The sequence below is a fragment of the Solanum stenotomum genome, chromosome 5 (assembly GCF_019186545.1).
Source record: "Solanum stenotomum isolate F172 chromosome 5, ASM1918654v1, whole genome shotgun sequence".
Classification (NCBI taxonomy): domain Eukaryota; kingdom Viridiplantae; phylum Streptophyta; class Magnoliopsida; order Solanales; family Solanaceae; genus Solanum; species Solanum stenotomum.
The window spans coordinates 25,195,558-25,209,080 of NC_064286.1; the positions used below are offsets into that span (position 1 = coordinate 25,195,558).

Genomic DNA, 13,523 nt, shown 5'->3' on the forward strand with positions numbered 1-13,523 from the left:
TTGTATAAAGAATCAATATCTACATATTAATCTGCTATTAAAAGCAAAATGAGAAGAAAAAAATAGGTAGACCATTCAAAAAAGCTTTTAGGTTTCCTTGCGAATCATTTCTTTGCTTAAACCTGTAGAGAGGACTTCAAATATAGGTTTGATATATAAAGGGTTGATTGGCTAGGTGGTGGAGAATAATGTGACAGAATTGGTAAAACTACATCACATTTTCTAAACTCTTCTTTTTGCTTATTCGATGAAAAATAATAAGAAGTTAATTCATTTATGTAGAGTAAAAACTACATTTTCCTAACATGAGAACAAACATTCAGAATGAAAAGAATTTTTCTAAATAAAAAGAACATTTTGAATGCTTTTTCTCATGGTATGACGGTGCAACTTTTACTCTACAAATATAATTGACTAACTTTCTAATTATTTTTCACCAAATCATTCAAAAGTGGAGATCTAAAATATGTGATCAAGTTTTGTCTCTTCTGTCATATTATTTTCCAACACCAGGTATTGTCCCTTATATATCTCCTACCTATATGGGAAACCCTCAATTCAGGTGTAAAGAAATAAAAAAATCAAAAGGTGACCAAAACTTCTATAAATTGACTAAATGATTTTCTTCTCATTTTGCTTTTATGGTAGAGAAAGATTTAGGTATTGATACTTTCAACCATTCTTTTAGTTTCTTATTGCTTTCACATTTCTGTTTCCCTGATTTGTGTGTTGTGGATTTTAAAATTGCAGAGCATTAACATTATTTTCGAGGTGCCTGACATGCAATACTTCATTTCTCGTCTTAACTAGCTTTTGAGTAATTTTAAAAAATGAAATATGAAAAAGAAACTTTGGGTACAAAATTCCTTATAAAATAGAATTAAAGATTCTATGAAGGCACTCAAGATATTTTTCCCCTATTCTTATTTTTCTCATCCAATAAATGGCTCAATTAACATAAATGTTAGGGCTCAAGAAAATTTTAAAATCATACTTAAATAAGTGATTTTCCTCTTCTTTTCATCTAAATGAAATAAATAGATCCATTTATATACTTGTTGAATAATGAATTTCTACTGCTAGGGAGTATTGTTTTCTTCTTATACTTGTTGTGGTGGATAATTAAGGATAAAATGTGATATAGACTAGATGAAATACTTCAGCTAATCCATTTGGCTGAGAACCCGAATTTGAAATTTCAATCTAGTGATCATTGAGGCCATAGTTTATCAGTTGAATTCCATGCCAACACGAGCAGAGGCTGATTGAGGATAAAAGTTCAATGGGTTCAATATTTTTGTTATGTGTCGCCTCATCTAGATATTTCAACACATAGCTAGGAGATTAGTTTTTTTTTCTTTTAGTCATTATCCCAATAACTAGTTAGAGTTGTTCTTATTTTCTAGGCATGTTAGCAATTTTTTAGCGGTCCTTGTTCTTTTTCAATTATATTGCTCCTCTATTTACTGATTTAGCTTGAAGTTCAATATAGTGAGTTATTCTTATTCAATTCATCTCTCTGTTTCAGTTATAATAAGTATCCAAGTTGTACTTCTTAAGGGACACGTGAGAGACTTCTGAGGTTATTTTCTATTTGTTTCATCAAAATCTATTTCTATAGAACACCATTAAAACAATGGATAATGTTGAATTTTTTTCTGCTATAGCTCAACCAATTTTTGACAGAGAAATTATCAAAGCATACGTGTGAAAATGGAAGCTCCTTGTGATGACCTTCAGGTCATTTTTGTGTTTATGTCTCCTATTCGTCGTTTAGAGCATTCCTGTGGCGACCCAAGTCATTTATGACTTGGTGGGACTAACAGTTCGGTAACCTAGTCATTCATTTGGTTTTTAGGTGTGTTTAAGTGTTTTGGCAGTTTTTGAACCTTGAATGGTCATTTTTGATTAGTAGTTCAAGAAGATGGCCTCAAAATCCAATTCTAACAATTCCATCAACTCTAGAAGGGTCATTTTAGGATAGTAGCATATTCATCATCACTCTCTGCGATTAGGCATCTCAACTTTGAAGTTGAAGCATAAGTTTGGATTTAGTCAACATTGTGAGTAAACAAGCTAGGATGAGAATTATGTCAGGGCGGTTAGCTCTGTAATGTTGAGTTTGGTCTAGAATGACCTTTCGTTTTGTTCCCAAGGTTTCCGGGCTAATTCTAAGGCCCTTTGTGAAATTTGGCTTAAAATGAAAATTGGGTGTAGGACCCACATTTTAGTGAAACGGCCTCAAATTGGAAATTTTATGGTACCATTGAGTCCAGAATGATGTTTCCGATGGGGTAGCTATCTTTTCAAGACTCAGAGGCTAGTTGCTAGTAGGTGTTTGTCATATTTTTCCTTTGTGCGTGATGTGAGTAGGAAGGTTCCTCCAGTTTAGTCCTTTCTTATTGTCTGTGGTTTTGCAGATATGTTTCCTACCGACCTACCTGACCAACCCCTAGAGTGTGATATTGACTTTTTTTATAGATCTTGAGGCGACTAATCTACCTATTTCTATTCCACCATATTGGATTACCCCTGTAAAGCTCAAGGAGGTAAGTGTTCAGCTTCAGGACCTCTTGGGTAAGGGGTTCATTAGGCCTAGTATGTATCCTTGGGGAACCCCTATTCTTTTTGTGAAGAAGAAGAATGGTACGATGTGTATGTGTATTGATAATAGGCAGTTAAATAAGGTGATGATGAAGAAACGTTACCCCAGGGGTAGGATTGATGATCTATTCGTCCAACTTCAGGGTGTTGCAGTGTTTTTGAAGATTGATTTAAGATCTGGTTACCATCAGTTAAGGATTAGAGCAACGGACATCCTTAAGACCACATTTAGGACTATGGCCACTATGAGTTCCTAGGAATGTGTTTGAGTTGACTAATGCCCCTACCACATTTATTGACTTGATGAAGTGGGTGTTCAGGCCATATCTTGATTTGTTCGTCATTGTGTTCATAGATGATATTCAGGTCTGCTCACGGAGTAGGAGTGTTCATGAGCAACATTTGAGGATTGTGCTCTAGACTTTGAGAGATCAGCGACTTTATACCAAGTTCTCAAAGTGTGAGTTTTGGCTGAGTCTATAGCATTCTTGGGGCACGCGATTTCCAAGGATGATATCATGGTAATTCTGGTAAAGATTGAGGTTATTCATGATTGTTCTTGTCCCACTTCAATTACTAAGGTTCGAAGCTTTATCGGTTTGGAAGGCTACTATAAACGGTTTGTGGAGGGATTCTCCGGTAGTGCAACACCTTTGACATGGTTGAATCGTTTTGATGTACCTTTCGAGTGGTCTGAGGAGTGTAAGGTGAGCTTTCAGAAGCTCAAGGAGTTGATGATTACTTCTCTTATGTTAAGTCTTCCAGTTAGGGCAAGGGCTTCATGGTTTATTGTGATGCATCCGACCTTGGTTTGTGTTGTGTATTGATTCAGTGGAGTGGGTTATTGCTTATGCATCGAGGCAACTTGGGATACATGAGCGCAATTACTCCACTCATTACTTAGAATTGACGATGTTAGTTTTTGCGCTTATGATCTGGAGGCACTACTTATATGGAGTCCATTTTGAGATCTACATTGATCATGGGAGTGTCTAGTACATAATGAGCTAGAGGGATATTTATTTGAGGCAGCGTTGCTAGATTGAGCTTGTAAAGGACTATTACCTCTCTATTCTCTACCATCCGGGTAAGGAAAATGTGGTCGGGGATGCCTTGAGTCGGAAGGAAGTGAGTATGGATAGTCTAGTCTCCATATCTACTATGGAGCGACCTTTAGCTTTGGACATTCAGTCCTTAGCTAATCGGATGGTATAGTTGGATGTCTTAGATTCTAGGCATGTCTTAGCCTATGTGGGAGTTCAGTCCTCTCTACTTTATTATATTTGTAGCTGATAATTTAAGGATGAGGCTTTGGTGGCACTTCAAGATCGGGTGTAAGAGGGTGATTCCTTTTAGGTTACCTTGGATTCAGACGGGGTTTTGAGGTTTTCGGGTTGTATTTGTGTCTTTAGAGTCAGGATGTGATTTAGTTGATACTTTCTAAGGCCCATGATTCTAGATAGTCAATTCATCTGGGTACTGTGAAGATGTATCATGACTTGAGGCAACATTACTAGTGGGCCGAAATAAGTAGAGATATTGCAGACTTTCTGTCCTATTGCTTGAGTTGTCAGCAGGTGAATGCCAAGTATTTGAGACCTAGTGGTGAGTTTCAGAGATTACCCATTCTAAAGTTGAAGTGTGATCGCATCACTATGGACTTTGTGGCAGGTTTACCTCGGACTTTTAGAGGTATTGACAACATTTGGGTCATCGTTGATTGATTGATCAAATCAACACACTTCCTCCATATCTTGCCTTCATTCAGTGCCGAGAGGTTAGCCCGTAGTTACATTCGTGAGGTGGTTCATTTTCATGGTGTGCTTGTCTCCATTATACCAGATCAAGGTGCTTAGTTTACTTTTAGCTTTCGGAGGATTTTTCAAGATGAGTTGGTCACCCGTGTAGATCTTAGCATAATTTTTCACCCATAGACTGATGGTCACGCAGAGCGTACTATTCATGTTCTTGAGGACATGTTACAGGTTTCTATTTTGGAGTATAGAGGTCAGTGGGACCAGTTCTTGACGGGGATAAAGGAGCTGATTTTGTCATCCTATCTACAATAACCCAAATCGAGTCATGTTGTCACCGGTTGCAAGGCAAACCAACAATAAAGTCCATGTTCAAATCTTCCCACTTACAATTAGGGATACTAATATCTTAAGATAAACCTCTCGGCTTTTGATGCTCAACTTTCACTTGTTGACAATTGGGACACTTAGCCACAAATTCGGCAATATCATTCTTCATCCCATTCCACCAATAGATCTCGCACAAGTCACGGTATATATTGGTGGCTCCCGGGTGTATGGAATATTGAGAATTATGGACCTTTAACAAGATCTATTCTCTCAAGTCATCTACATTAGGAACACACAAATGACCTTGATATCTAAGTACACCATCTCCCCCTTGGGAGAAGACCTCTACGAACTTTTTAAGCACTGCTTCCTTCAATTCAACCAAAGTTGGATCTAGACCTTGCTTGGCTTTCACATTGGTCACAAATGATGAATCTGAACCATTGTGAACCATAACACCACCCTTGGTAGAGTCAACTAACCGAACACATAATCGGTCCAATCTATGAACATCTCAAACTAACTCTTTCTTATTATCTTCAATGTGAGCAACACTACCATCGATAATCGACTAAGGGCATTTGACACCACATTCGCCTTACCGGGGTGATAAAGAACACTCATGTCATAGTCTTTCAATAATTTAAGTCATCTCGTTTGGCAAAGATTTAGATCTTTCTGGTTAAACACATATTGCAAACTCTTGTGGTCGGTAAAGACATCCACATGGACACCACATAAATAATGCCTCTAAATATTTAAGGCAAAAACAACCGTCACTAGTTCAAGGTCATGGGTCGGATAATTATTTTCACCAATCTTAAGTTGCCTTGAAGCATAGGCAATGACTTTCCCATTTTTCATAAGGACACATCCTAACCCAATTCTTGAGGATCCACAATAAACGACAAAACCATCGGTCCTTTTCGGTAAAGTTAAAACTGGAGCAGAATTAAGTCTATCTTTCAATTCTTGAAAACTCTTCTCACAAGCTTCTGACCATAAGAATTTGTCTTTCTTTTGGGTCAACACTGTCAACGGAGAGGCAATCGACGAAAAACCTTCCACAAACCTTCTATAGTAACCGGCTATACCCAAAAAGCTCCTAATATTCGAAGGGGATATAGGTCTAGGCCAACTCTTGACCACATCCGTCTTCTTAGGGTTTACCTCAATACCTTTTCCGGAAACAATGTGACCAAGAAAAGCCACAGACTTCAACCATAACTCACATTTACTAAACTTTGCAAGAAGTTGTTGGTCCTTGAGGATTTGCAACACAATCCCCAAGTGATTAGTGTGCTTATCTTCACTCCTTGAATATATTAATATATCATCAATGAACACAATCACAAACATGTCAAGGTATTGTCTAAACACCTTATTCATCAAGTCGATAAAAGCTGCCGGATCATGGACATCACCAAAACTCATAATGACCCTACCAATTTCAGAAAGCTGTTTTCAGAAGATTATCTTCTTTTACCCTCAATTTGTGATAACCCGACCTGAGGTCCATCTTAGAGAAGTAACTTGCTCCTTGTAGTTGGTCAAATTAAACAAGTCATCTATCCTTAGAAAAGAATATTTATTCTTTATGGTAACCTTGTTCAATTGCCGGTAGTCAATACACATATAGAGTGAACCATCTTTCTTTCGGACAAACAAAAACACGAGCACCCCATGGAGAAATACTCGGTTGGATGAAACCCTTATCCAACAAATATTTCAATTGCTCTTTCAATTCCTTAAGTTCTGTCGAAGCCATTAGGTAAGGAGGAATAGAGATAGGTTGCGTATCTGGTAGAAGGTAAATAGCGAAGTCTATTTCCCTTTCGGTAGGAATACCGGGTAGATTATCTAGGAACACTTCCAGAAACTTATTTACAGCGGGGACCAACTCAAGAGTAGGGGTTTCAGAATATATATCCCTCAACCTAACTAGATGATAAATGCAACTGTTAGAAATCATCTTTCTAGCTTTAACACAAGAAACAAACTGACCTTTTGGCACATAATTTCCCTCTTTCCACTCTAGGATAAGCTCATTTGGGAACTGAAACTTGACCACTATGGTCCTATAATCAATATAAGCATAACAAGAATGCAACCAATACATCCAAAGAATGACATCAAAATCTAGCATATCAAGCTCTACAAGGTCAACAAGAGTGACTATATGGGATAAGGATATGAGACACTTTCTATAGACCCTTTTAGCCACAACAAAATCACCAACAGGAGTAGAGACAGAAAAAGGATCTAACAACACATCAAAAATAATATGAAACCTCATATCCACGTATGGCATCACAAAATACAAGGTAGCACCCGGATCAAGTAAAGCATAAACACCAAGTTGAAAGACTTTCAACATACCGGCAACCACATCGGGAAAACCCTCTTGATCACCACGAGTTTGAAGTGCATAAAATCATTCATGGGAGCATTGGAACCCAAACCAATAGGAGGAGCTTGATTACCCTCTCTTCCTTTAGCCGTAAGCATCGGACAATCCCTCATCTTATGACCACTTACCACAATCGAAGCAATTATTTGTGTTGGCTAAGAACATCCCCTCGTGCTTCTTTCCAGACCTAGCACAAGTAGACATAGGCAATGAAGATCCACTACCATTTCATCTTTGAGGCTTAGGGTTAGACACCCTATCTTTGTTGAACTTAGAAGGAGCATTGGAGGAACCTTCACCGGAAAACCTTTGTCGAAACTTAGAACGACCATGCCTATCGGACTTTGAATGTGAGAAGTTACCATCACCAGTCTTATCCCTCTTTGTCTCCCTAGAACTTTCCTTAAGTTTCTCCTCTTCTATTTAATGAGCATGAACCATGAGACGAGAAATGACCATATCATTGATAAGCATAGCGAGTACATCGCCAGAGTTGCGCCACCAAATTTGACATACCCCTGAAGAGATTCGTGAAGATTTCATTTCTGGGGATTACTCCCCACACTTCGAGGAATATTTTAGTGAAATTGCCAATCGATTAAATGGTGGAATCACCGACAAAGAAAATATGACCTTTTGGTCAGAGCTTCGGCGAACTCCATAGAAAAAAAAGAAAACTATGAGGACCCAAGGAAGGTACCAAATATTTTACCTGATTTGGGGTTCGTTTGAACTTGAAAATGCGCCCGTTTTCCCCTCGGGACCAACTGGATCCATTAACTAGGTCTTAGCGAGCGTCCATGAAAAATTTCAGCCAAAAATAAACTCAAATCCCGAATCACCAAAAATCCATGGACTATAGCATATGAAAATCGGTAAAATTTGGCTTTACCTGCTTTGGTGCTCCTTTGAGCTTCAAAATGTGCCCATTTCCCCTCGGAACCAACTGATTCTATTACTAAGGTCTCAACGATAGTCCATGAAAATTTTCTTCAGAAAACAAGCAAAAACCCTAAATCACCAAAAATCCATGGACTATAGCACATGAAAATCAGTAAATTCTGGTTTTACCTGCTTTGGGGTTCGTTTGAACTTGAAAATGCACCCGTTAGTCCCTTGGGACTAACTGATTCCATTAATAAGGTCTTAACGAACGTCCATGAAAAATTTCATCCAAAAATAAGCTGAAATCCCGAATCACCAAAAATCCATGGACTATAACACACAAAAATTGGTAAAATCTGGTTTTTCCTGCTTTGGAGCTCGTTTGAACTTGAAAATGTGTTTGTTTGTCCCTAAAGAACAACTGGCTCCATTACTAAGGTCTTAACGGACGTCCATAAAAAAATTTGGCCAAAAATAAGTCGGAATCTCGAATCACTAAAAATCCATGGACTAAAGCACACAAAAATTGGTAAAATCTGGTTTTACCTACTTTGGGGCTTGTTTGAACTTAAAATGCGGTCATTCGCCCCTCGAGACCAACTGACTCTATACTAAAGTCTTAACGGACGTCCATGAAAATATCGGCCAAAAACAAACTAGAATCTCGAATCACTAAAAATCCATGGACTATAGTATACGAAAATTGAAAAAATTTGGTTTTACCTGCTTTGGGGCTCATGTGAACTTAAAAATGTGTCTGTTTGCCCGTCGGGACCAACTTGCTCCATAACTAAGGTCTTAACGAACGTCCATGAAAAATTTCAGCAAAAAAAAAAAGTCAAAATTCCAAATTACCAAAAATCCATGGATTATAGCACAAGAAAATCCGTAAAATCTGGTTTTACCTACTTTGGGGATTGTTTGAACTTGAAAATGCACCCATTAGCCCCTCTGGACCAACTGACTCCATTACTAAGGTCTTAACGGAGGCCCATGAAAAATTTCTATCAAAAACAAGTCGAAATCCTGAATCACTAAAAATCCATAGACCATATCACATGAAAATTGATAAAATCTTGTTTTACCTGCTTTGAGTCTCATTTTAACTTGAAAATGCACATGTTTTCCCCTCAGCAAAATCTAGCTCCATTACTAAGGTCTTAACGGACGTCCATGAAAAATTTCAGCCAAAAACAAGCTAGAATCCCGAATCACCAAAAATCCATGGACTATAGCACACGAAAATCGGTAAAATCTGGTTTTACCTGCTTTGGGGCTCGTTTGAACTTTAAAATGCAGCCGTATGTCTCTTGGGACCACATGGCTTCATTACTAAGGTCTTACTAGACGTCTATGAAAACTTTCAGCCAAAAACAAGTCGAAATCCCAAATCACCAAATTTCATGGACTACAACACACGAAAATCTGGACATAGGAGTTCTTGCCTAATCAACACTTTGCCCCCTATAATATAATCAGTCTAACCACCATATTGTAGAACTTATCTTTAAGTTTTGGTGGCACATTCTTATAACACAAAATACCGGATGTGAGTCTCCCTTTCATCCACCCTGTCCCATTATGATGTGTGACATCCTCATCAATCTCCTCATTATCCTGGTTTACTAACCCCATGTACTTGAAACTTCCTTTCTTGGGGATAATCTGTGAGTCAAGTCTCGCATCCACATCCCGCTTCATGGGTTACATCACTTGTGCTATTGGTGTCATTTTCTGGATTTTAGTACTGACCTTAGAGCCTTAGATGATATTATCAGACATCACTCAAGTGTTATTCAATGGATTCGACTTGTATTTATCCTATGAGTATTAGACAACGATAATATAAAGGTTTTAGACTTTATTGTTTCTGTTAAATCCACTTTCAATTTTCTGTACCTTTCTACTCTGTTTGGTTATGAAAGCATTGATGTCATATGTTTGTAGCTTTTATTTTGAAGTTATATGTTTACGTTTATGATTTGTCAAAATCTTCAGTCTTTACTTAATTGACTAATTTCATTTAAGTCCTGAAGATGGAAAATCCTTGAGGCCTGTGTCTTTGCTTCATCTTTGCCACATTAGAGTAATAATTTATGATTGGTTTGACATTCCTTGGTTCTAGAACTTCGGGTTTGACCACTTCAACATATCCTGGAGAAAAATTGAAATATGGGGTCTTATTGATTGCCTCTTAGGAAATGCTGGTCCATTTGCTTCACGGGATTGGATACTTCCAGATCTTACCCTCTAGGGGTCGATCAAGTTGAACAACCACTTGCATACGTTTCCTAACATGTGCTACTTCAGCTATGCTACCAAGCGTACCGACAAAGTCATGGGTATAACAGTCCCTTTTGGCATACTAGGGATACATCCTCTGTTGTTCATTAGAATCTTGCAAATGAGCCTATGGCGCCATATTCCAGATGTCCCTCCCCTATATAAGGGCTATAGGTGTGCTTTTTTGCTGCCAAATAATAATTCCTATACGAATTATACACAATTTCATCATTTCACTATTTTTGGTTCCATCTAATTCTTGCAGGGATGAGGATTGGTGGGACAATGATGGTGCACTCAACAAAGATTCTGGTTGTTAAAGATTCTGATTGCCAGCCTTTTCTACTTGGCATCTGGTAGGCAACCAGTCTTAATCTTCTGCTATTATATTTGCTTTCCAATGCTTGCAATTGGATATTGGCACCTTCTTGTCGCTGTTTTTTCTCTAATATGTTTTTCACTTAAACCCATCAAAGAAGATATGTATCGGAAACTATGACTTTTATGTTTATTTAATCTGTAGTTCTTAGGTTTATTCTAATTATCTTTGAGATATGGAAACCATTTGACTTGCTTTGTAAATTTGCAACTATTGAACATACTGCATATTTGTTTGACATATCGAATACTTGAGATTGCTATTGTGTGTAGTTGTTATTTGAATAAAATGACAGTTATTTCAGGGAAGCTTTAGTACTAACATTTACTTTTTTTCTTATCTGGAATCAGGTAATATAAGATTGTCAAAGGTGATCATATTCTTTTCATTGTGAATCATGAAAGAGCTGGAGTTCAATTTGATTTGATCTACGACAACATATTTAAGCTTTGCAGAAAGAATGCCTTCAGAAAGAATCCAACAATGCCAAACCATATAATTTAATAGTTAGCAAAGATGTTGCTCTTACCAATGCACGCTACAAAATCTTAAGAGAGTAGGGGCTAAAAAAAAGGGAATATGTGATATCCAAGTACTCTTCTGGCTTCTTGCCTCTTTTTTCCTTCTGAAATGTAAATGTGAATAAACTTGTAGAGGAAAAACTATTTAGTGTCTAGGCTTGCAGAGGACAAATGTGAATTAAGGAGACATGGCACACTGGTCTCTTGTAATATCAAAAACATAAAGATAGATTTTCAGAAGAATATATTAGAGAGGTTTCGATTTTAACTATGCGGTAATCTGCAACATTTCAAACTTTTACATATTGAGCAAATGCAATCCCCTCTTGATTAAGATTTGAATTTTAAGTTAAAACTTGTGGTTATTGTTGCTCCCCAATATACACGCAAGTGTACGCGATCGCTCAAGTAATATAGATTCGTAAAGAAATGAGTTATCGTTCCCCAAGGACTTATGATCAACTTATATTCAACACTCAATTCTACAAATAAAATAGAAGTGACCGTTTTAAGAAATGGTGATGATTGTTAACCACTACTATGAATTATGAAATAAATGAAAGTAAATAATTGGGAATGACTTTAAGATGATGTTTCAAGCAAGTAAAAGACAATTCCTGCACTGCAGCATGCAATGAATCTCATGTATCATATTCTTGGCTTAGAACTAATTTTTGTTGTCAAATTACTAGTTTACAAGGTTAATTGTATGAGTCAGGTCTCTTGACCTCTAGTCGCCTACTCCAGTTAGCTATCTAACTACATCTTGAGCATGGATAAACAGGCCTAACTGGTGAGCATTTATATTTCATCATGTTTCGTAACCAAGCAAGTTTTTCGTCCGGGCCTCACTCCTAAACACAAATCACCTCAACCTAATGGATGATTGAGCTCTCTATATTCTCTGGTCTATCTACCCTCTCCTCTCTTGATTTTAAGAATAGAAAATAGATTTATCTTATGGTGATAAAACATAAAATACTAAAACAAGAATATAGAAGTAACTTATAATGACAACCAAGAATTAATTCATAAACCTTAAATAGTCAACATTCAATTTGTAGCTACAGCCCCAGAACTAGGGCGCTTAGCCATTCATACTATTAGAAAACCACAAAATACAATTTTTCATGCAATTTCCGGAAAATAGAAGAGTTGGAAGATTGAAACCTATTACAAACGATGAAACTTGCTCTTGCACACCAAAAAAATGTTGAACCCCCTATAATATATCCCTAAGGATCTATTTATAGATGTTAGGAAAATTAGAACCAAATTCTACTTCAACTAGGAGTCCTATTTAATACAATTTTGCTGAAAAAATTAGGACACTACTGGGGCTCCGCGTCTCCCATCACGCCTGTCATGACGCTCTAAAATTTACTCATTGGCGTGTCGCGCTTGGCAGTGCGCCAGTCAAGCGTGTCTGAAATTTTACTCTTGGCGCGTCGCGCCTTGCAGTGCGCCAACGAAGACCCTTTGAAGTTCCACCAGTGGCACGCCGCGCCAACCAGTGTGCCAGCCACTGGTGATTTCTGCCTTAGCCATTTTTCGCGTTTCTTTGCTCCTTCTTTCTTGTATCAACTCCAATTCCCTCAAGAGTTACTGAAACAAGTAATCATATGTTTTAGTGCATAATCATTGCAAGTTTAACAAAACCAAGCTAATAGACTCAAGATCATTCATTAATTCAATCAATTCATGGGAAAATATTGACAACTTAGGCATATAAATACGCCTAAGATCACCACCCCACACTTAGACCTTTGTTTTTCCTCAAACAATCTTTAGTCCATCAACTCTTTTTCATATCCCTTGGACTTATCAACCCACCTTAAAATCAACCAAACATTTTTAATCATGATCTTATAGTTCACAATGGATGCACCATTTCAAAACTTTTACAGCATGTTACAATACATATGCTCAAAGAATGACTCTTTTACTATTTTTCCGGGCTAACGCAACTTATAGAAACACACCAATTTAGACAATCCAAACATATGTCATGAATGCCCTCACTTATTTGTGTTTAGTATAGCCTTTCACTCAAGCAATCACATTAACAAGGCCTATTTTTCAAACAATGTACTCACTCTCACCTACGATGACTCTATGACTCAATAACGCAGTAAAACTAGTCCTAGTTGGTTCAAAGGGACTATCCTAAGTAAAAGTACCAAAAATAAACACTGAGGAACCCAAAATAAAAATGTGACATAAACTAAACAAATCTAAAACTAGACTCGATAAAGCATTGAAAAACCTATTTACACAAGAGATATATTTCCCACCCCACACTTAAAAATCAACAGTGTCCTCAGTGCACAAAATAAATAAAGTATAGAGATAAGAAT

At 37.3% G+C, this 13,523-nt stretch overlaps 1 pseudogene; it reads left to right on the forward strand.

Annotated features, from left to right (window-relative positions):
• The first annotated feature begins 3,122 nt into the window (after positions 1-3,122).
• On the forward strand, positions 3,123-11,149 carry LOC125863807 (uncharacterized; annotated as a pseudogene).
• The last annotated feature ends 2,374 nt before the right edge of the window (positions 11,150-13,523 follow it).